Below are 23,675 nucleotides of genomic sequence, written 5' to 3' on the forward strand. Positions count from 1 at the left end.
CGAGAGACATGGACTACACGCGAGTGAGCCGCAGCTCAAAGGCAGTGACGAAAATAAACTGTTTAGAACAACGCTGACTGGGGGGGATGACCAGCAATGATGAGGTAATCTGTGTGGAACAGATGAAACGGGAATCCCCCAGAGAATATATATCTCAAAATGCACTCCAAGCGAGCACAAGCAATGTCCACGAGTCTCCATTCTGAAATTAAAAAAAAAAAACTCTAACCAAATTAGTAAACTAGTTCATTCAATTGGTTATCTAAAAAAAAAGGAAAAAATCTAGCAGACACCAGAGGCAGGACACCATCGGACAAGTCCTGTACACAACATGTTTCAGTCTAGTGCTTGATCACAAAAAGGGGGTGGGGGGGAGGAAACAGCCTTTGGAGCGATCTAAATAAGAAGTCCTTTCTTTGTGTCCACTAATTGTTGGACTAAGCCTGAGTTAGACACCTCCATGGCAGACATCTTTGAATGGATGGCAGGATAATGCAAATGCATACCTGCATTGAAGTGCGGATTAGTAACACAACAGTAAAGTAGTTGCAAAAAGAGCGACACATGAAACCCAAAGTGGGCACCCAATAACAGTCAACTTCATGCATCTGCACATTAACTGACAATCCAAGCATGGCAAAGACATCTCACAAGGGTGGACTATTTAGAGTACATTAATGTAAACCATGGGCAATACAAGACGGCATGAAAAATTGGTGAAAATGTTGCTAAATGCAAACAATACAAATACACGACACTCCTAGACTACAGTAAAAATACAATGAAATAAGACTGGTATATGTGCAAATGCAAGCACACATTGACTAGAAGTCAGCAGGGATATTAAGATGTTTGTGCAAAAAAATGGCAAGATAATGTGCCAGTGCAACAGACGGCAATAAATATCACGATTGGCCGCCCCACTAAACAGTGATCCCAGATTAATACATGGGATCGCACTAAATTTTAAGCAAAAATAGCATCATAATAAAATGTTCTTCTGTTAACTGTTGGAGCCATAAAGTGCAAATAAGCATAAGTGCAAAACCAGCAAGATAAAGTGCTATTATCCAGGACTGCAAAGAACCCATAGAACTTCAAAGATTGAATCAGGTAGGCAACCTCATAGTACAATGCAACTACAGTAAAATACTGTAAACGAACTGCAAGCATGTCAAAAGGACAATGGAGCGCCGAACTGATCAATAAAGTACAAATAGCAGACAATTTCTTTTTTTTGAGAGTTTGTGTCTGGCCCATAGTCCCTTCTGGAGTGTCTAGATATAAAATACAAATAAAGGCTCAGCATACAACAGTGAGAAAAGAAGGCACAAAGTGCCCCCAGAAAGCTGGACATGAATAACCACTGATCTAAATTTAAGTCATAAAGACCAAGGAAAAACCTGAATTTAACAAAATAGTGCACAGCTGAAAAAGCCCAAATATTCATATAGCATGGTTGAAAGAGTAGAAGGCTTTGGATATTTATACTCCAAGAAAAGGGTAAAGCTACTCATCGATATGTCCATTGGGAACCTTGGTGTCAAAATCGAGGATACATTTAGTTACCAGTTGTCGCAACTTCAGGATCCGAGCCCCACCTCTAGGGTGTTTAGGGACATGGGCTACTCCAAAAGGTTGGCATACGGAAATCGTTGCCATAGGGTATGCAGGGACTCTATTTTTTTATTTATTTTTTTATTTTTTTTGGTCCTCAAATGTTGAAGTTTTAAAGCATTTCTGGCATGGGCACGATAAAACCAGTGTCGCAGTTGATCGCTTGTTTGATTTCATATTTTAGATCAGTGATGGGATGCATGAATTATTTCTGAACAGTAGCGTGAACACATACTTTATATCTTGTAAAATCAAACGACAAGACAGGAAGCCGATTACTAATCCCAGAATTCTTTTAAGTGGAGGTAGGAAGCTTGATACCGGTTTGTCTTTGAGCGATGGGGCTCGTTTGTAAACCAATGATAGCCGTGCAGACAATAAGAGATGCAGATCCTTGTCCAAAGTAAGAACACGCCAATGTTTTTGTATAATTTTACGGACACTCGAGGAGGCACTATCAAATGTAACAATGAGACGAGGATCATCATTAACCGATTTGTCAGGCCCAACGCCATGTAGAAGTCTTTCCGTAGAGAGTCCACGTGCTTTGACATAAGCTGTTTCAATTACTTTCTTATCATAACCTTGTATTAGAAAGTCTGATGCAGCCAAAGTACAGCATTGATCACAATGTGCAAGATAAGTACAATTACAGCGAAAACAAATAAGTTCACCATATGGGATGCTTTTTGCAAGAGGGAGGATGACCGCTACTGGCAAGAAGGGGAAGGCCAGTATTATATTTTATTATGCAGTGAGGTATGTATACCTGATGAATCTAGAGTAACGGTGACATCAAGGTATACAATTTCAGTTTGGCTATGGCATTCAGTGAAGCTCAAATTGACGATTTACATTAATGCTCCTGACAAATAACCAATACCCCTCAGTGCCCTTCCAACATCATCGATATACCGCCACCAAGAAATAATCTGTGTGGGAAAACTCAAGGAAACTAAATCAGACAGGTTGCTTCCCACCACCCCATTGTGAGATTAGCATAGGACGGGGCGAAGTACTGCCCATAGCAGTGCCCCTGACTTGACAGAAAAAAACACCTTCAAACAAAAAACATTGTGTCAAACAGAACAACATTTCCAAAATCCTAGTGCTGTGTCCCAAATGGTTTGGTGATCGAGTGTCCAAGAAGTACTTGCAAGCTGTCAATCCTATATTGTGATCAATGGATGTATAAAGTGAGACCATATCAAGAATGGCCAAGATTAGGTGGTATTCCCAAGGAATGTCATTGATATGTTGTAAAAATAAAAAATCCTTGTTATCATGAAGATGGAAGTGTAGGGCAGAAACAAATGGTTTTATCCATGAATTATGCCATATGTTCGAACAGGGAAGCACATAACGTTACAATGGGCCTGCCTGGTGGATGTGTTGGAGATTTGAGTCTTTGGTAAAAAAAATGGTGGGAATGGTCAACCAAGGGGAACAAGAGATTTCACACGTTCATCCTCACACAGCCCTTTTTCCCCACCATTGTGTACATGGAGCTGTAAGTTCAGACTGTATTTCTGGAGAGGGATTGGTCCATAATGCTAGGTAACGGGAACAATCTCAAAGCTGACTGTTTGCTTCAGCAACATATTTAACCCGATCTTGGACGACTATGTTCTAGCCCTTATCGGCGGGTTTAATGACTATGCCGGTAAGATTTTGTAATTCAATAATGACTTGACGTTGTATATTAATTTGTTTTTGCAGCTTTCTTGGGTCACTAACACAGATCATGAAAGGCTTCAATACAGCCCCCCCACAGTAAACTGAGGGTTGAACCTAGATTTGTTTTTCAATTTAGTCCGCACATCCCAATTGGAGTCAATATCAAAATCCAAAAGATCAAATTCAGAGGGATCAAAAGAAGCCTTATTCAGGCAGGCTAGGTCCAGTAATGACGCGGAACATCTGAAATACATTAGTCAGTCCTACCACTATGAGGGGTGGATGGTTTAGTAAGGACAGGATTAATCGCAAAGAACTTTGAGTTTGATTTTGCAAAAAGTTATCAAAATCAAGACCTGAATGGATATAGTTGAAAGACATGGTCAGGCAGAAATTCAGTCCTAGCGAGAGGAGAGGTATTTGTGAACTCATATATTTGTGAACTCGTGAGGATATGGGAAGGATTTATGATCTGGCAAGACTTAATCATGTTTTGGGTGCTTTGCACCAGAGCGCATTTGTCTGCTCTGTGGATCTGATTTTGAGCTGTTTCCCACGTCGGCCTTAGCAGGTTTTTTCCTGCTGATTATTTCTGTCCTTCCTCTGCTGCGACCCCTGCCTCGTTCTTGGTTCTTTCCATCCTGGCACAGCAGTCACATCTCTTACGAAAAATTTAGCTTAACAGTAGGCTCATCATTTTCTGAGTTTGGAATGTCTGATTCTGAAGTGACAATACCGGTGTCCACAATTTGAGTGGACAATGGTTGCAATCCAGGAAGTTTACGCGAAGAATCAAAGCGTTTGGCAAAAGTGAAAACCCTGCCTGATTCCTAATCCAGTTTGTTCCTAATGAATTTTCTGTGTTTACGTTGTTTGATATCCTCAAACAATCAGGCCTTCAATTTTGGTGCGCAAATTTTGTTTTTTGCCTTCTTCTGTAATTGGTATGGTAATGCAAGTGCTGCTTTTTCCAATTGCTGAACTACAAACTGGTCCTGCTTGGCATATTTTACCAAAATGGTCAAATGGGCTGAGCAATCTTTGCTTACTCCGCCCCACTCCTCAAGCATCTCGGGGTCCTGGTCCTCAAAGGAAGGTGTAGTCCTTATGCGCAGACCTCTGTGCACAAGTCCAGTATCCAAGTCGTTTTGTAATGAGTGTTCTTCCCACCACTTTGAAATTTCTTTTTTTCAACATCTTTCAATTTCTTTAAAGTCAATTCTTTACTGAATATCACTTATTTTGGCAATAATGTTAGAAATGCCGTATGGTGCATCTTGCTGCTCGCTAAAAAGGTCCTTGGCCTGAAGCAGACGAGCTGCCACCCAGGCATGATGCGTGTATCGCCGGTAAAACCAATAGAGGAAAGGGGACTCCGGACAGACTCGCTTGCCGTAACACTAAAGAATGATGGTAAGATGTCTGGCGAGGAAACTATGAAGGGCACCGTTCCATCAAGTGAAATCTGAAGAGAAAATGGAAAAGAAAATGCACCGAACTTGTGACCGAAATCTGTGCGTCACAAATGACATTAAGCGGCTGCCCCAAGGAGAAACTACAATCTCCTTTTCTTTTGAAAACTGTAAAGCACACAGTAACAGATTAGAGGTCCCACTTACTTCCCAGCTAAATCTAACCCTAGGAAAGACCAGGCCTGTGGGGAACTGTTAGAAAAGAGGGCGTACGCATTTCTCCCAGTGGAGTTAACCAGTCTGAAGAGACCTTCAGTGGGACCGCGATATCAAAGGTCTGTGGAGGAAAAGTACCCCAGAGGTTAGTTGTACTTGCCTCTCAAACCTTATTTGATGAGCAGTTATAAAGGAATAAAAGTTCACGTAAAAAAAACGACGTGTTGTCTTTCTTCGCACAAAAGATTGACACACATGGCCTGAATTAAATTTCTGCTCCTGGTTCACAAATCTATCCACGGAAAGACACCACTATGTATCCGACAAGCCGCCTTGTAATCTCTGCTCTGCCTCCTTGACTACCTTTGTGGCACCTCGCGCTCCCTGTGCTTCTGTTATCATCTTGCTCCACTTGCATGGAATTCTCTTCTGGACATCCGTGAAACAGTCCCAACTATTTGTTCGCAACCAAACTAAAGCCTAGCTCCTCTCCTCGGATACCTTCTTAACCTACCTAGCATCTTTTATATTCTAAATGTATTGAAAAGATACAAGGTCTCATTAGTACAGAAATGCAGGCATGTATGCAAAAGTCTTGAGTAACATTAACATAATTGCAAAACATTATGAAGACCTATACAAAGAAGAAACCAATGATGACCCCTGCAGCACGGTTAGTACGAGAACATAAATCGGGCAGCGCTGGGGAGGAAAGAAAGGGAGAAGTAGTCCAATGGACATCGTTCTGCAAACACCAAGCTCCACTGACACTGGCTTCATATTAATGTAAAAGACATTGTCATGAGGTTTATGGTATTGTCCTGGGTTCATCTGCCTTCTAGTTAACAATTTTCCTTGACCTCTACCCTGTCTCATTTTTTAGCACTTCACTTAAAAAGATCTACTTTTGTTTGTCCTTATTCTATGCATATCCACCCAGGTATTGTCCCGTTCGGGAGATCCACCTAAGGTAGGAGTGTAGAAGGCTCTCGTTTTAGTGTACAGGGCTCCAACTCTTAGTATAGGCCTGAACTAACCAAAAGGTTTGGTCGCAATGGCTGAGCAGCCTGTCTTAGTCTAGGAGGGAGAGGGCTGTAGAAGAGTACAGACCTTTTGATCACACAAGCAACCAAGACGCTTACACACTTGCAGTTATATAGAAATCTATTCTTAAACTAGGCAATTTCCTTTTTCAGGTAGGTAAGAGACTTGTACATATATACAGTAGAACTTTTGCAGTTGTAACTGAATTCAATGGTAAACTTAAAAATGAGTTCTCTTCAGGTTAGCAAAAATATTTATCAAACAATCAGACTGATACTGGTGTGTAAAATTACGTAACACACCCTTGTAGATTACTTGGAAGCAGTTCAAGGTAAGTAAAAATCACCTTGGCAATTAAACTCAATCATTGTCTCAGAAAATAATGAATCAAAACCAACATAGCGCAGGTAAGACTTGCATTAAAGTCGGAGGTCTTAAAGTCACAGAGAGGCACAGGCTGTAGATTGTCAAGCCGTCCAGAAGAGGTTTTGTAGCACGTAAGTACTTATTTGGGGTGGTTCAGGGACTTCAGAGAAGGCTCCTTGTAGGAACATGGGGTGTTAGCCCTGGGCAAACTCCCAAACACCTAAACGAGCACTCCAACAACACAGGAGCAGAAAAGCAAAGCTAGTTAAGTTCTACCAAGAATCCCACAGTACTTTTCAGTAAATGGAAATCATGGTATGTGGCAACTCCGAACTTCTTCCGCACCCACTACCCTGGCCATCCGCCATGGGCAACTCACCAACCCCCCTCCAAGAAAAATCTTGGATGCACCCTTAACTCTGACCTAACACTCTTGCGCCAAGTCAACAATGTCTCAGTCCTGCCACTACCACCTTAAAACCCTTAGGTGCATCTTTCCATCTCTCTTTTCACAACAATCTCTGCGGTCCAATCAATCGTTATAAGACTGGCCTACACAAACCCCTAATACCTCTGAGTCCACGCGTACCAACTGAATAAACTCCAAAGGGCAGAAAACGCAGCAGCCAAATTGCTACTTGCGCTCGGCCCAAGAGACCATCTCCCCAGCCCTTAAGACTCTGCAGTAGCTTCCAGTAGCCCGAAGGGTGACTTTGATAACCTTATGCATTTCCCATTGAACACTGCATAAAACCGGACCTCAATATCTTCAAGACAAGCTAAAACCCTATCGCCCCCCTGCACCTTAAGCTCCAGTTCAACCGGCCTCCTAGTCATACCCAAGACAAACTCAGTCAGGTTAGAAGGATCATCATTCTCAGCCCTAGCCCCCACGCTGTGGAACTCGCTCCCACCCCACATCCGCCTGAGGATTTAAAGTCTTTCCGCAAACTGCTGAAAACCTGGCTTTTCCCCTAAAACCAGCCCGTACCAAACTAACCCCAACAGACTAACAGCAACTCAATGACACCAATCCAACAAACTACTTGATGGAAGAAATTGACAGCTAATAACTCCTAATATAAACTAGAAGGACAAACAGAATTAAACTAATAAAGTAGATCAAAGCAGTGAAATGGTTAAGAGTAAATCATACGGAAACAGTAAAGGGATTTAAACTCCTGAAATGGACAGAATGCGTGAGGAGTGAACGAAGTGAATGGCGTGGATTAAATAGAATGTATGAAGCAGGTGGAACAGATGAATACGCTGAGTGGAAGAATGCTTGAGTGGAAGAACAGATAACTATATAGGTCAAATGAGTGTGGAAATCGAATGAATATGTAGATCGGATGAGTGTATAGAATGGATGGGTATGTGAAGCGGATGAGTGTGGATAGCGGATGAATACGGAAGTGTGGAGAGTGAACATCTAGAACGGGATATTGCTGCTGAATGCGTGAAATGCACGAGTTTGTAGAGGGGGTGAGTTGGTAGAGGGGGTGAGTGCATAATACGTGAGGGGGCATAAAGCTAACGAATGCCTGAAGCGAACGAGCACCCAGACTGAACGGATATGTTGCGTAGAGCGGACGAGTACGTAGAACGAACGAGCACAGATTGCATCTACGTACTGATGAGTTAATGTTAATGGACATTTGTACCGCGCACTATCACCACCGTAGTGGTCCCTTGGCGCTCTGGCGGCTCTGAAAGAGGGGAGGTTGAGTTAGTGAGAGGAAGCAGGAAAAGTGCAAGAGAGCAGTGATGTGCTGTTGACAGCCTCAGCCCGGTGGGTCCGTTGGCTGGGCTTGGGGTGTTTTGTGGTCCGTAGTCGTCGTTGTGCAAGTCTGTGGTTTGTTTTGTTGTGAAGTTTGTGCGGATTGCTGCGTTTTAGTTGTGTGTAGTTGTTTGGTTAGAGTTTGAGAGGTGTATGCAGAGGGATGGAATTGTTAGTTGGCATTGCTGTCCTTGCAATTGTGGGATTCCATCTAGGTGCGGCGCCTGCTGACAGTCACCTTTCTATCTAGATTTGACGTGAGCCAGGTTCATAATTCTAAGTGTGGAACATGCTAACAGTCACATTTCTATCTAGATGCGACGCAAGTTAGGTTCAGTGTGGTGCATGCTGAGAATCATATATGCTAATAATCACATTTATGAGATTCTATCTATGTGTGGCATATGCTAATAATCATATTTCTGTCTAGATGCGACGCAAGCTAGCTTAAGAATTCTAAGTGCGGTGCACGCTGAGAATCATATATGCTTATAATCACATTCCTGTCTAGATCTGGCGCAGACTAGGCTTGAGAAATTCCATCTAAAGGTGGCATATGCTAATATTGCAATTATGGGATTCCATCTAAGTGCGGCACATGCCGACACACTTCCATCCAGAAGCGACAGAAGCCAAAGTTCAGAATTCAGTATTCCATACGAGTGTGGCACATGCTAACAGTCACATTTCTATCTAGATGCGATGCAGGCCAATGTTCACAACTCTATCTAAGTGTGGACATGCTAACATTCACAATTTTATCTAAGTGTGGACATACTAGTATTATGGCACTGTTATTGGTAGGTAAGAGAGTGGCTGGGGTTTTCTGGAGTAGAGTGATTGCTCTACTCCCCACCCATGCCACACTCAGTTTTTGTTGGTGTCTGTTGGCTGCTGGCTTCCTTGGCGTCCCCTGCGGTCACATCTTGGAGCTGCCAATGTAGGAGCCGCCCTTTGCCTCGAGGCCCTTAGCCGCAGGGGCTGCCGGGCAGAGGGCTGCCCTGGGAAGGTCGGTTAAGACATCAATGGCACCAATCGCAGGGTGGGGGTGGACTCGGGAGGTGGGTGGAGGCGAATGGGCAAATGGGGACGCCTGCACTCACCTGCTTCTTCCGTGTTAAATGAGTGCGTAGAATGGAGGAGTACGTAGAGCTGCTGAATGCGTAGAGCATGGGTGGACATGAGTGCATGCGTGGGACGGACATGAGTGCATGGAGCAGACTGGGGTATGGAGCATGAGTGCGTGGAGTGGACCGGAATGTATGGAGCAGACTGGGGTGCATGGAGTGGATAGGAGTGCATGGAACGGACTGGAGTGCATAGAATTGCGTGACGTATATAGTCTAGTTTGGAATGCAGAGAACGTTTGAAAGAACATATAACCCATCATATCACACCACCATGCTTACACTCTCCCTTACATCACTCAACTAGAACACAGATACTATGACAACATTCGGTATAACTGTTCTCATACCAACATCCGCCGCTCACTCCACATCACTCTAAGTAAACACTGCTGGTTAATGATGACTTGAGGCTAAGAAGATATGCCCAAACCTCTTGGTGAAACGAGTGTGGCACAAAAAAACCTGATGCACACTCACGCTTGCCCTCTGATGGGATTTTTCTGTGGGGGTGGAACTACAACAAAATCGTGTTTACTGCTGTGCTCTTGGAAATAAATGATCTCTTCTCCTAAGGACAAGTAAAATAATACTTTGTTCATAGTTAGAGTTCCTTACTGTATCTCACAAAGTTGAATGTGCCCTTAATTTCCAGGGACTTTCTTAATCCAAAAGAAACAATTGATTTGCTTTTCTCATGTGGTGGTTTTAGAGTAAAAAAATGGGAACATAATGTGAGTGGCGGGGGTGGGGGGGGACAGTCCTTTACTTACTCTGAAACGGATAGCCACAAAAGCTTGATCAGCCAAATTAGAGCGCATTAAAAAATGATGACTTAATATGCCCCCCGGCACCCCCAAAAGATTGAGTGTTTTAAAGACTGGAATCCTGCAGCACTGCAGTTACTGTTACCCAACATGTATTGGCCCCCACCTGCAGCCATCTTGAGTTTTCTTACTGGAACAGTGATGGCCATCTTGGCATGTCTTTCCTGTACCATAGCTTTCCATGTAGTCTTGGGCAACCATGTGTGAGAAGGAGTTTGACAGCAGGAACCCAGCCATTCAACATGCATGCTTCCCTTCAAAATTGGGTTGAGGCTGTCCACGAGGGACAGCCAGTCCACCTATTTGAACTGGATCCAGGCAAAGACGTGGTGTATCAGAGTCCTCCCAGCTTCCTGTCCTCCAAACACTGGCGCCTTTGGGCATGCTTCACAAAAGAATCCCATTGAAGACGAGAGGCACAAGGACCTCCCCCTCCCAGCACGGCAGAAGGTTCAAGGAGGCACTAATCTTGAGATGGCAAAAAAGACTAGAACCATTTTGGACCAATGGTGTCCCATATACCCATTGCCACAGCTGCGAATGCAGCATGTGTTGTAAGTGTCTCAAACATGTTAGGAGATATCCACTGCCAACGTCAAGTGGATGGATTTGTTACTGTAACTAGAAAGTTACAGGTGAAGGGAGACTAGGGTTATACAGTATCCCCTCAGCACTCCATCAGGTAGGGTGTGCTGATATCACAAAGAAGTGTAGGTAGGATAAAAAGAATTTCCCCCCCCCCCCAATCCGTGTTAACAGTAGTTCTCACAAGGAAAGATGATCAAACAAAAGGAAGCTCAAGGAGCTTCTAGTAACACTGCACATGGTGTTCTGTACTGCATTAAGGAATTACAGATGCCAAGGAAAAAGATAGACTCCTCAAAAGAAACCCAAAAAGGGGTGCCCAGAGTACAAGAATTGAATCAGTGGGGGGGGAAAAAGGTTCTTACTCAGGAAAAAAGCGATAGTCCAGCAAACGGTGCTGGGGACTCACCAATTGAGGAGCATGGAAATTCTACCCAACATCCCATGTGACTGTTCCATTTATTCCCCTCCACACAACCTGGTCAGAATGTCTCGAACTTGCCCCATTGTAAGCTCAGTGCGTTCTTATCTATTGTACTTTCTTTTGTGATCAAAAGAGCATTGGTCTTCACTGTATAAATAAATGTCCCTGGACCAACCAGCACTCCAGTGGGCTACCTTGGTAGAATAGTCGCTGGAACTTTGGTGGTTGCCAACTGGTGAAGTGTCCTGAAGAGATGTGCATTGATGCCCTCTGCATCTCCTTGTTGTAAAAGGTTGCACTCTGTTCCTGAATAATACTAGCACCTACAGTGCAGCTCCTGGGCACCTCTTGCTGCAACAAATGGCTGGAAAAAAATACCTTCAGCACTAATGGCAGCCCCTAAACCCCAGCCCCCCCCCACGGCCCCCACCTGTTCTCCTTGCATAAACGTTTTATGCCATTGCTTTTTGATTGTCAAATCCAAAAGCCTGGATCTGAAAAAATAGGAATATTTTACTTTACTTATCTGTAACTTGGCATATTTTCAGGAACATTTTCTTCCTACACAACAATTAAGAGTTGACTTTTGGGCACAAGGTGCCATGCATCATAGGCAATTGGAAAGTTAGGGTATAATTCTTGTGAATTGATTTTGTTCTACTGCATCAATAATCTCTTTGGATGCATTCCTAAGAAACTAAGTGACTGTATATATTTTATAATTGATTGTGTGATATTCTCACCTGCTTGTTGCATTTCTTAGTGTGTTTTGAGCCTAGAATAGTGTTTTTTTTTTTTTTTTACCTGCCTGTCCAAATGGATTTCTTGTGTGATTCACTGTGAATTTATTGTTGACCTCTGACCCTCTCGCTCTCCATGCTTCCCTCGATTGACCGCTCCATGCGCTTGCCTCGATTGACCAGTGCCCAGGAAAGCTGAGGAGTTTTTCACTGGCTACTGCAGGGCCATCTGTCTTTGCTGCCAGGAAGTTGGTTGGGACTGTCTGGTCCCAATCCACAAACTGTTTTCATTGTGTTTGAATGGCATGCATGAGCTGTGCCACATGTGGTCCTGATTGAACCACTGGTTGGGGGAAGGGGGGGTGGGGGGGAGGAGGGGTGGCAGCCAATGTTGCCCCTTAAATTGGCTAGGGGGGTGGGGAGAATGGTCGACTCTTAACTGCCTTTAGGGTAAGAGGACCCCTGCACCCGTTCCTGATATATCCTGAAGGGGCCAAGTATCCTGTCTAGCGGAAGGACATGTAAGGAGACCATGGACCCGTTGGAAGAAGGCCTGGCCACCAACTTCTGCTCCTGTGAAGGAGCTTCAACCGGTGGAGCAGAGTGAATATCCATTCGTGACATCAGCACAGAATCCTGCAAAGATCCCTCTGAAGTGTCCATGGATCACCCAGTGGCTATCCAGCTCCAAGTTAGAGCCATCGTGCTGCAACTGTTGCCATTCTGTGTTGAGGCCTGGAACTTTTGGGCTTTTGCTACAGCATTCATCTCTGCCATATGTTGTGGATCCAGCATCGAGGGGACCCAAGACATGAGGCCAAGGCTGACTGTGACAAGTCTTGTATCCTTTGAGTCTGGTGTGAAATTGCATGCTAGTAAGTGTTGTGGCCATGAATAAGTATTTTTATAACTGTGTCTAAGTGTGTTCCTTGACTTGTCAGTGTAATCATTGAGGACCCCTTACCAGGCTCATCCCTCCTGAGACTTGGCCTTAACAACTCTTTGCTACCTTGAACTGGTTTGGCTACAGCTGAGTTGTTCCTGCCACTAGTTTGTTTTATTTGCTTGTATAATGCACTGAACCAAAGGTATCTGGGTGCTTTTACTTGGTGTACAACAAAGTTGAAATGTTATGAAGTAGTGAGATTTAGTGGATAGTTGAGTACTGTATGGTCTGAAATCGGTCAACTTTATTTTAGTATTGACTTTAGACAGTGATTTAACATTTGCCTTATTCTTAAACCTGCTTTATTTGGGTTTATTTATACTCTATATCCTTGTGTGCTTTTTCTTGTTTGCAACTTTCATTGTAACTTTTTGATGAATTGTAGTAATTTGAAGAGTTTTTTTTTTTTTAACTAGTGATTATTAAGTATTGTGCTATATAAAAAAAATGTATATGCTAATATTTTGTTCATTGTGTATGTTTTAGTGGTAAACTTAAACTGCCTAATCCCTCAACACGTTTAGCAACTGGCATTGAGGCCTGTTGTAGCCCTCGACCCTGGCCTCCTGCAGAAGGAGAGATTTCCCACCTGTGACTACTCGCTGTTCACCAAACCTGATGTATGTTTATAGGTTTGCCAAAGTTAGGGGGCCAGTTTTGGTGGAGCGAGTATAAAGATTCCCCCACCTCTTCTGTTGGAATGTACGTTACAACAGGAGAATGACGTACAATAAATACCTACAGAATATATACATTAGAACAGTGTATATACAAAGTTCGTAACATAGCTTAGGACAATCTTGCAGTATGACCAGCAGAAGGCCACCTGGTGATACATAACTAAACTACGGGCATGGTCAAGTAGGGCAGCTTGGTCAACCTTCGCTCCCATCAAGGCCCAGGACAATAAGGCCAATTCCTGTCTTCGCCTGTCCCAGCCGTGGAACAGATCCCCTTCCACACCAGAGGAGCAGGAGCTCCCCCGGACCCTGCAGGAGCAGTGGTCCCCCTTGTTGGAGTCAACCTGAATTGCCCTCGAATTCCGGTAAGCACCTCTCCCCGTGCAAGAATCGTTTTTCACTGCTAATTGCACCTACCAATCTGCCAGGCTGCAAGAATACCCACACAGCCTGCATGCTGTAATATTGATGCCAATAGCTGCTTGATTGCCACTGCCACCATTAGCTACCACAAGGTTTTTGCACCTCCAAGATGGCCGCCCGCCATACCTCGACGAGCCCTAGTGCCTAACTGGGCCTAGCTGACTGTTCTCAGCTCTGATTGGCCATTGAGCCCTCTAGAGCCTATCGCCAGCCGGTAGGCGAAGCCAGCCCACTCCCATCAAGGCCCAGGACAATGAGGCCAATTCCGGTCTTCGCCTGTCCTCGGCCTTCCTCGGCGTTCGCCCAGACCCCCTGCCGGATTCCTGACCCATTACAACGGTGAACTCAGCCTCGCTCAGGGGGCTCGTGAGTAAACAAACTGCAAATGACTTTTGATAAGTCTATGTTGCCGTAAGTTTCATATTTCCATTGTGCACCCATGCCTCACTGCATGTTGTATCTGTGCTCGATGATCCACCCTACTGTAATTGCTCGCGCCAATCTATGCGCATTTACTAACGCCCAATTGCCCTGCACGTCTGCGCCTTCCTAGCTTCTAGGCACCCTGATACTGCTCACCGCCTGAGCGCCAACCTCCCGCATCAGCTCCGCTGCCGTCCCGATGATGGCAATGACTGATAGCTCGTAATATGCGCGACAAATATATGTATCCCGCCAGACCCTGTCCTCACTACTGTCTCCATTACATGCGCACCCTCACTGCTCTGGCTGGCTGTGCACATAACTGTTGATTACATTGGCGACATAGAAGCATGTGACTTTGTTTGTTCTTGCGACTCCCCTGCTTGCCCAGCACTCAAGGCACCCATGCGCCACTTCATGACCGCTTTCTGTAGATTAATCCACTAAGTGCCAGTAACTGCCTGAACCGTCTCCATGCGCTATGCTTAATTACTGCAATACTTGGCCATCATTGTCTTTATGCTCGCTGCCTGCATGCTTAGCCACACTCACTGCCAACTTACATCTAACATAACTCATGTGCCGTTCTATGTATTGTTAGCCAACTGTTGTCACCTGATGTTACAGATTACATACGGCCACGTTCGTGTCACCTATTGTATTTAAATGATTTAAGGTTAGCCATCACACCTGCCAGTCTGCCTAACCTAACTACGTGCTCTTAATTGAACTCATGTACTGCCTGTGCCACTAGCCTTATGTCAGCACCTGATGCTATCCATTGCATTCAGACATAGTACTCACTACACACGGAGTCCTCCATCCCTGCCCACTGGCTTAGCTTACTTCCACTATGTATTGGTGCCTGACCACACTCCTCCACCTAATGTACATTTACACTAGACGTTGGACAGGCCAGCCCTACCTACATACTAACCAACACACACACTAGCACACCTAAGTTAGCTATTACCCACACCTTGTGGACTACTACGGACACTGCCACCCCTTATTTGGATGATCCAGTACTCTGGATACGCCACTTTGCAACCAGACCAACTCCCAATCAACCTTGCGCTATTACTAATCGAAACCTCAGACTCAATTCTAGTACCACCCCACCAAAACAATGTCCATACCTGAAGCTTTATAATAGCTCATCCCTATCCTGTAACAACATCACTAACTATGCCCCAACTTTACCATGCTCTTACCACACAAGCATCTCAATTAGACACTCCAGACTAGGAGCACGATTGCAATTCAAAAACCCCAACCACACGCCCACATGAGCAACAATGTAAACAGTAACAATACTCTAGCTAATCTGGCCACTGATTTAGACAACAAGCTAGCCCCTATCACCATACATGGCCTATCTCTACCATTGCAAAAAACTCCTGCAAAAGACACATTCATCAAAGCAGCCTTGGTGAATGCTAAGTCCCTATCCGCCCACGCACTGGATATCGCTGACTTCATAACTCAGGAAAGGCTTGATCTCCTCGCAGTTACGGAAACCTGGTTTAATGCAGCCTCTGGACCATCTCTGGCCCTTGCTATATCAAATGACTATGCTATCATAAGATGCGATAGAAACACCAACCAAGTGAAGGGAGGCGGACTTACCCTCCTTCAGAAACACCTACGAAAGTCATTCAGGATGCTCAAATTCCCTCTGCCGAATCCCTGTCCATTAAACTGCCACTATCACCTAACCACAACAACAGTGCACCTTATCTACCGACTACCAGGACCCATTTCCTCATTCATAGAGGATATTGTATCCACCCACACTAAACCTAATTCACAAACTATCCTACTTGGGGGACTTCAACCTAGGTTTTAATGACCCCACGAAGAATAATGCCTGTGATCTAGCTTTAAATGACCCCACGAAGAATAATGCCTGTGATCTAGCTAACGCCCTATCAGACTTGGGTCATACCCATATTATTCATGAGCCCATACATCAAAGGAAGAACATTGGACTGGCTCACCAACCTTAACTGATAGATCGTCTATCCAATGATCCATGTATTTGGTCGGATCAAAGCCAACACACAACACCCTGCTCCTATCATCGCTCCAGCCACCCGCACTAGAAATAAGAAGGACATTACACCAGAAATTCCTACCGCTATTACTTCCCCTTCTTGACAACGTGGCCACCTCCGACCCCACGGTCTTAGTAGACATTTACAATCTGGCATTACTGAAAGCCTTGAATACCATTGCCCAAGTACCCCCCACCCCTCCCCCCCCCCCCCCCCCCAAAATTGCAGAAACCTAAACCACCACGTCGCTTGAATACATGGTTCACGCTGTATCTTAGAACTATGTAAAACTAAGAACGGCAGAAGCACATTGGAAAAAGTGCCCTTCAGTAAATAATAAAAATGAACTAATTCTAGCTATAAACAAGCTATTATACTTGCCAAAAAAGACACCTACAACTAAAGGATCGAACAAGCGGAATCTAACACAAGAACTTTTTAAGATTCTAAAAGAATTAGAATCCCTGATTGGCCCCATTGATAAATGTCAGATGCACTATGGTGCAGCAACATCCAGAAGGCACTTCTAGATAAAATAGCCCGTTTACAATCTAAAATCAATGCGAAAAAAGACCTGTTACTCGCTGACCCTGATCACAAACCACTTCCTAACAAGTCACCTACCTTTGAGCCAACCTGTAAACCATTTAGTTTTTCACCCCTCTCAATTTGGGTAAGTAGAAAACCTCATTAGGAAACTTAAACCATCGAATTGCCAAGGCGACGCTTGTCCTGCTCCGATTATCAAAGCAGCAGCTCATGAACTGGCACCATTCATTACTAGCCTCATCAACGCCTCCTTCAAAACCGGGGGGGGGGGGTGCCTGATAACTTAAGACGCCTGGGTCATCCCACTAATCAAAAAAAACACTCAACCCAGCCAACCCGTCTAACCATAGGCCGATAACAACTATACCCTTCTTACTAAAGATATTAGAGCAACCTACCTGCAAATACAGGCTTATCTAGAAACAATCTTCTGGGACTAAGGCAATCCGGCTTCCGACTTAGACATGGGACGGAAACTGCCCTAATAGATCTCACTGCTCTGCTTCAAATTTTAAGTCTGCATGGATGAAGGATCTCTAAACCAATTTTGAGCCTCCTTACCAAATTCAATCGGTTCTTTCAAATTTCTATCCCATGTTGAAAATTAAAAAGACAGCGAAAGTGATTCTTGGTAAAGATAACGAGCAAAGGGGCACAAAACAATTTAACTGTCAATAAGTTGGGAAAGCTTAAAACTCCTATGTCTGATGAGTCGAGGGCAAACTTGTCTTGATTCAAAATGACTTGACTCACATGTTGATCCTGATGATCAGCCTGTCACTCAAGGTATACAGGACATGGAGCAGACATCACCTATCAAATTCGATGAATCAGATTCTACCACGCCCCAAGCAAATGCTAATTTTAATGAGACAAACACTGCCAGATGCAAGGGGCAGCATGTTTTCTCAACCAATGATGATACCATTGACTTAAAATCTGCCACAATAATGGGATGGGAAAGTGAAGAAGCACGACATGGCAAGGCTCGCGTGAATCGTACGTTCATGTCTGTCATTCAAGGTATTCCAGCATTGCGGATCATTCGATCAAATGACTTGACCTGGGTGAAATTAGCAGCTATAAATAACAGAATGATCTGCAGACTTGTCACCTTTTTTATTTTGAAGCTGTTATGGGAACATGGAGAGGATTTAGCATCAATTGGGCTAACCATCTCTCTTTTTTTTTTCCTCGCTTGAGGAAGCAAAAACCTACTTAGAAACGTCACCTCTTGTAATTGAAAGTACAGCCTCTTGCTCCATCCAGGGTGCTTCCTCAAATATTGATGCCGATACTATGAAACAGTTCATGTCATGTATGTCTGCACTAAAGGAGATGTCATGGAGGGATCCTAAAACTGATCAGCCCCCGAATCAATCAAAAGGGATGAGAGATTCTTAGCTGGGTGAAACTTCACATCTCGTGGAACCCATGCGGAATAAACGACTTCAAAAAATGGTATAGCCTAAACTATTTTCAAAGACCCGATATTATCTTCATCCAAGAATCCATGAATCAAACAATCTTTACTATAGAGGGCTATTTCGCATTTATTCAGGTCGCTAGGCGGGGAGCTAGTGGAAGACCTTCGGGGGGCCTTGCAATACTTATAAATACTGCATAGAAGTTTTCCACAGAGAGGATCAGTAGTTCTGAATCCGTTCTCGCTATTATATTAAGACGATTAGGATCCCTCCATCATTCTTCTGTTGATCTGTATATATTGGAACAAATTCACTACTTCAATTGAAACCATCTTGGGCGAATTGAATGAGGTTCTAGAAAAGGGTCCGATTTTCTTTTCCGCTAGAATTATCGTAGGTGGTGATTTAAATTGTTATGACAAAAGTGCTCATAATTATAGAATATGCTCTCACTAGCCTCGAAGAAACGTGGGAAATTTTGGAGTACCTTTTTTCTTGATTGGGACATGCAAACACCTTACTATCCCCTAGATTGTTACAACTATACTTGGATGAGAGCAGGTAGTAAATCTCTAATTGATTTTTTTTATTTCTTCAAGGTTATACCCAACCATTGATGTTCTTACTATCATCAATCCGAACCTAGGTGATCACATGATGATTTCCTTATCTTTGAATATCCCTATGGCTCGATTCGATGAGAATCTTTCTATCTCTGTTAGATTCTGATCGCTACCGCCAATCAGTAAGATGGAATCCTAGAGTATGTTCCACTTTCATGCAAAATTTGGAATGTGACCCCAATATTTTCTTGCTTTTAGCCCCACTCTTCCTCCCTTGTCACCCTGGACTACCAAAATTCCTTGAGAATCCAATTTCACCTTCACAAATTGAAGCTCACTCGCAATTCGAATGAGCTAGCAACTTCACCACATGTCCATAAATTTAACCTTCAAGTTGCATGCTTAAAAATGCAGAAAAATACTGAGGTTAGAAAGCTCATTAGTTCTTTCTGTCCTTCTGAATTCCGTAGTAAACTGATCAAACTGGTCAGACAACGCTACCGAAATAAACTTAAATGGTTGAAAGGTAAAATGCATTATGCAGACAATCAGTTATTTTTTTTTTCTCCTTAAACATGACTCTAGGCAAATCTGGGGTACCTTGCGCTCTATCACCTCGGATCCAGCAGACAGAATAGAATCTGTGATTACGGCAGAAAGATGGGTTTCCTATGTTACGAACAAATGCCTCATGCCTGAGAGATTCTGTACTCTAGGGTGGTGAGCCACGTTTATGCTTAGATTCTCACCTCAGATGGTCAATTAGAGATATCATTGATGCCATTGGTAAACTCGCATTCTAAGGCGCCTGGCCCCGATGGTATCCCTCCCTGCGTTTACAAGTCAAACCCCCCACTTTTGGGCTCGCATTTTAAAAATTAAATTGGACTATTTTGCATTCTGGCAAAATTCCATTATCTTGGTCTTCTGCTTTGGTTATCCTGGTCTATAATAAGGGTTCCCCAGATTGCCCTTCCAATTACCGACCTATTGCTCTTACTGATGCTTCATCGAAAATCTTCTCTATTCTTCTGCTTCAACAATTACAAATGTATATCCATGACCATGATCTCCTGTCCATCTATCAAGTAGGATTTAGAAAATATATTGGTTGCCAGCTAAATGCTACCATACTTTCTCATCTTCAGGCTCATACCTCTGCCTCAAAATCTGGTGCGGTCTATATGGCCAGTTTAGACCTGACTTCAGCGTTCGATTGTGTTATCCGTGAAATCTTGTGGAAGAAAATGATTGCTTTGGGTATTCCCCGCCAACTGGTTGCTTTGATTGTCCTGCTCCACAAAAACACAAACTATCGTATTCGCTTGACAAAAGAAGGTGCCCTGACTGACCCTATTCGAACAGAAATTGGTGTCAAACAGGGTTGTAATATGGCAGCTGTGCTGTTTAACCTATACTTGTTGGGACTAGATGCAAACTGGCAGGCTGGACAATGCTACCCAGTGAAGCTTGGTTCTCTCATGCTAGACTGGCTGGGATTCGCGGATGACTTGCTTTTCTTTGACAGAACGCCTTTTAGTCTCCAACACAAATTAAATCTATTTACAGACTTTGCATCCTGTCATCATCTCACCCCTAATCATGCTAAAACTTTTATTTTGATTTTTTTCAAATGGAAAACTAAGTCCCCATCGTTTTTCTTGGTGTCTAAATGATACAAAAATTGAATACTCGCCCATGATGCAATACCTGGGATATCCTTTGACAAACAAATATTACTTATTGGTGTGGAAAAACTATCTTAATCAAAGTAAATTCTTTCCTCTCAAATAAAAATCATATTTTACAAATACTGTGTTTTCTCTTTTACCACTGATACAATTTTATCTGCAGAAAATAGAACCTATTCTTTACTCTTTGGATATATGTTCTTATGATCTTGTTTTTCTAAATTTTCTTCAGCGAAAACTCTGGAAAACTACTTTGGGTCTTGCTCTTTCTATTCCGAATGTTATTTGTCACGAGTTGAATTTGTTACCTCTATCTATAAAGCATACCTGGTGAGGCATCGCTAATTATATTAAGATGCACAATCCTCCTAAGAACACGCTGTACATTGAACTGAACAAATTATTGGGTGCAGCCCAGATCAAATCTCTTAATATAATTTCTGCAAAACTAACAAATATTTCATCTATTAATGAAACCCCTGCTTCTAGGAGTATGTGGTTGCCCAGCCAAAAAAAAAATCAAAGACTTTATTGGTGTAAAATGCTTGATGAAAAGGGCACTTATTCATCATTTAAAGAATATAATGGTGTCCGCGGTAAATGGGAATGTAGATTTAAGTACCTGATCCAGTTCCCTTCCGCTAAAGCAAGGAAAACTTGTATGCGTTTTCGACTTAAATCAATTTCTTACGCGTGAACGAACCAAACATTGGGCTGGTAACATCATAAGTATAAATGACATAATGTGTCGCTTTTGCGAAAACAGTGAAGTGCCAGAAACATTGAAACATCTTGTAATTGCATGTCCGTACTTTGAGAAATCCCGTGTTCAAATTTGTGAGCATTATCACTCTAATTCTGAGACTGCTATGGAACTCTTATGGAAACGCTGTATGGAAGGACACAGTCAAAAACTTATTCTTAACCTAATCAATTTGTTGGGAATTATTGAGACCAAGCTGATGGAAGCATTGCCGATGTTGTGTAACTACCTAATTTCATGTAATACTCTGGCTTCAAAATTCCTCTTGCGCTCACTGTATTTACTTGGTGTTTGAGTTCAATGTGTCCATATCTTCGTTATGCTCTGCACTTGTATTTATGTGCATCACTTGCTATGTATTGAATCTGTCCTGGGATATGTTGTTATGATGTATTAATCTTGGCATTTGGCTTAAAATGCACAATGTAAGGTAATGCTGTCCTAGGGTTAATTGCTTGCTTTACATCTTTTTTGTTTTTTAATGTGCATTTTAATTCTTTAGAAATATATTGCCTATATGTAAATTTTTATGATTCTATGTAAAAGATTTGTAAAGGTTTTCAAATTAACCATTACAATAATAAAAAAAAGACCATGGCAAACTAGCACTGCTCTTATTGCTTAATCTGTCAGCAGCTTTTGACTTGGTCAACCACCAAACGCATTGCCACCACCTGAAATCTGCAGCTCACTTTTCCGACGCAGCCACTGCCTGGATCAGCTCCTTCTTGGCTAACAGAACCATGAGGGTCTGTTCGCCTACTGACTCGGCTGAACCCTCACCAGTCCCGTGTGGTGTCCCGCAAGGCTCTTGCGTGTCCCCAACGCTCTATAATGTATTTACGAAGCCCCTTTTCGATATCCTTGACTATCTGGGTGTCACTTATACTAATTATGCGGATGACACCCAGATACTCATTCCGATCTCTGGCGACTATGAAACTGATAGCAAAACCCTCAATGAAATATACGCAGTAATAAAAGTGTGGATGGCACACCATGGACTTTGTCTCATTGACGAAAAAAACTGAGTTGATTATCCTTGGTACTCACGCTAAACTAAAAAAACTAAATACTGCTTTTAAATCGTTCACTATTGATGGTAACCCCATCCCTGTCTCTAATAATACTAAAACCCTTGGTATCTACCTCAATGCCACATTATGCTTCACCAAACAAACCAATGCAGTAGCGTCTTCAGCCGCCTACACATGTAAACCTATTACCGCATGTAGGCCGTTTATCTCCGCTCCCAACTGCATTACTCTTGCTAGAACGTTAGTCTTGTCCAAAGGAGATTATTGTAATGCCCTCTGCTTAGGCACAAGCCGCAAAAAATATTCACAAACTACAAGTAACTCAAAATAACGCCATTAGGGCAGCCCTCAACATCCCTAAGAAGTCGCATATCTGAGACTAGACGCAATCTGCATTGGCTCCCAATAGAGCACAGAATATCCGTCAAAGTTCTTGCCCTTACCCACAAAGCCTGGCCTAACCTCGCATCATCCTACATCTCTAATCAACTTACCCCACACACGTCTACAAGACCACTTGGAACAGCTCAAGTTAACACTATGTCCATACCGAGATTCAAACTCCATAACTCGGGAGGAGTTAGTTTCCCTGTACAAGCCTCAAAGCTATGGAACACACTACCTGTTCCAATCAGGTCTGTAACATCCTTCAACCTATTTAAACGCAACACCAAACGTTGGCTTCATGACCTGGACACATTGACAGTTTAACATCCTAGAGCTTAGATTTACTGCCTACCCACCGTACATATTGTAAATAATATTACTATCTGTCTCACCTTCGGCCCACCGCCTTAATTTCACCACGCATGCTTGTACCTGTAATACCAACGTATGTATTTGTAATCACAACTATTGTAACTGTTGCCTACTGCTTGCTAATGTAACTGTACTCTTATGTAACATGATCGAAAAACGTACGAGCCCCGTATGCCCCTGGGCCTGGTTGCGCTTTATAAATAAACCAAATACAAACCAGAGTATAAAAATCGGTCCTAACTGGGATCAGTTGCCTTTAAGACTACTATAACTAGGTGCATAGTCTCTTGCATGGGATTGCTCGACAATGACCCCCCCCCCCCCCACCCCCGTCAGGGGGCTTTATGTGCATGCTGTTGGAGCAACTTCTGATACTTTTCAAAGGCATGTGCCTGTGGACTTGATTACCAGGCCTGCCACATGGGCCTCTCCTTTTAGCCTTTTGTAAAAAAAAAAAAAAAAAGTTAGTGTTTGGAAACACTTGTGGCTGTGCTTGCTGACCAAATAAGTGGACTTAATAATATATTTTTTTGTGGGTGTGC

At 43.1% G+C, this 23,675-nt stretch overlaps 1 protein-coding gene across 3 annotated transcripts in view; it reads left to right on the plus strand.

Moving 5' to 3' along the window:
* Positions 1–23,675, plus strand: part of KMT5A (lysine methyltransferase 5A) — a 115,332-nt gene that overhangs the window by 71,409 nt on the left and 20,248 nt on the right. The window lies entirely within an intron of this gene.

Source organism: Ambystoma mexicanum, chromosome 10 (assembly GCF_040938575.1).
Source record: "Ambystoma mexicanum isolate Mex_15411 chromosome 10, UKY_AmexF1_1, whole genome shotgun sequence".
NCBI classification, from domain to species: domain Eukaryota; kingdom Metazoa; phylum Chordata; class Amphibia; order Caudata; family Ambystomatidae; genus Ambystoma; species Ambystoma mexicanum.